Source organism: Saccopteryx leptura, chromosome 1 (assembly GCF_036850995.1).
Source record: "Saccopteryx leptura isolate mSacLep1 chromosome 1, mSacLep1_pri_phased_curated, whole genome shotgun sequence".
Taxonomy (NCBI): Eukaryota; Metazoa; Chordata; class Mammalia; order Chiroptera; family Emballonuridae; genus Saccopteryx; species Saccopteryx leptura.
In genome coordinates this window covers 80,131,729-80,133,825 of record NC_089503.1, presented here as the reverse complement: position 1 = coordinate 80,133,825, position 2,097 = coordinate 80,131,729, and positions in this window count along the sequence as shown.

Sequence of the window (2,097 nt, the reverse complement as noted above, 5' to 3'; positions counted from 1 at the left end):
TGTGTGTTGTTGGCCCCTTTATCAAAAATTATTTGACTATATATATATGTGGTTTTATTTCTGGACTTTCTATTCTGTTCCATTGGTCTGAGTGTCTATTTTTCTGCCAATACCATGCTGTTTTGATTGTCGTGGCCCTATAATAGAGTTTGAAGTCAGGTATTGAAATGCCCCCAGCTTCATTCTTTTTCTTTAGGATTGCTTTGGCTATTCGGGGTTTTTTATAGTTCCATATAAATCTGATGATTTTTTGCTCTATTTCTTTAAAAAATGTCATTGGAAGTTTGATGGGAATTGCATTAAATTTGTATATTGCTTTGGGTAATATAGCCATCTTGATTATATTTATTCTTCCTAGCCAAGAACAAGGTATATTCTTCCATCTCATTATATCTTTTTCGATTTCCCTTAACAATGGTTTATAGTTTTCATTATATAAGTCCTTTACATTCTTTGTTATGTTTATTCCTAAGTATTTTATTTTTTTTGTTGCAATCGTGAAGGGGATTATTCTTTTGAGTTCCTTCTCAGTTGTTTCATTGTTGGCATATAGAAAGGCTATTGACTTCTGTATGTTAATTTTGTATCCTGCGACCTTACTGTATTGGCTTATTGTTTCTAGTAGTCTTTTTGTGGATTCTTTGGGGTTTTCGATGTATAGGATCATATCATCTGCAAAAAGTGATACCTTTACTTCTTCTTTTCCGATATGGATGCCTTTTATTTCTTTGTCTTGTCTGATTGCTCTGGCTAGAACCTCTAGTACCACATTAAATAAGAGTGGAGAGAGTGGACAACCCTGTCTTGTTCCTGATTTAATGGGGAAAGCCTTCAGTTTAGTGCCATTTAATATGATGTTAGCTGATGGTTTATCATATATGGCCTTTATCATGTTGAGATATTTTTTTTTTATACCCATTTTGTTGAGAGTCTTAAACATAAAATTGTGTTGTATTTTATCGAAAGCCTTTTCTGCGTCTATTGATAAGATCATGTGGTTTTTGTTCTTTGTTTTGTTGATATGGTGTATTACATTAACCGTTTTACGTATGTTGAACCATCCTTGAGATTCTGGGATGAATCCCACTTGATCATGATGTATTATTTTTTTAATATGTTGTTGTATTCGATTTGCTAGTATTTTGTTTAGTATTTTAGCATCTGTATTCATTAGAGATATTGGTCTGTAGTTTTCTTTTTTTGTGCCATCCTTGCCTGGTTTTGGTATGAGGGTTATATTGGCTTCGTAAAATGTGTTTGGAAGTATTGCTTCTTCTTCAATTTTTTGGAAGACTTTGAGTAGAATAGGAACCAAGTCTTCTTTGAATGTTTGATAAAATTCGCTGGTATAGCCGTCAGGGCCTGGACTTTTATTTTTGGGGAGGTTTTTAATGGTTTTTTCTATTTCTTCTCTACTGATAGGTCTGTTTAGGCTTTCTGCTTCTTCTTGACTCAGTCTAGGAAGGTTGTATTTTTCTAGGAATTTATCCATTTCTTCTAGGTTGTTGAATTTAGTAGCATAAAGTTTTTCATAGTATTCTACAATAATTCTTTGTATATCTACGGTGTCCATGGTGATTTCTCCTCTTTCATTTTGGATTTTGTTTATATGAGTTCTTTCTCTTTTTTCCTTGGTAAGTCTTGCCAAGGGTTTGTCAATTTTGTTGATCTTTTCAAAGAACCAGCTCCTTGTTCTATTAATTTTTTCTATAGTTTTTCTGTTCTCTAATTCATTTATTTCTGCTCTGATTTTTATTATCTCCTTTCTTCGGCTGGTTTTGGGTTGTCTTTGTTCTTCTTTTTCTAGTTCCTTAAGGTGGGAAGTTAAGTGGTTCACTTGGGCTCTCTCTTGTTTGTTCATATATGCCTGAAGTGATATGAACTTCCCTCTTATCACTGCTTTTGCTGCATCCCATAGATTCTGATATGTCGTATTGTCATTTTCATTAGTCTGTATATATCTTTTGATCTCTGCACTTATTTCTTCTTTGACCCATTCATTTTTTAAAAGTATGTTGTTTAGTTTCCACATTTTTGTGGGATTTTTTTCCTCTTTTTTGCAGTTGAATTCTAGTTTCAAGGCTTTATGATCAGTAA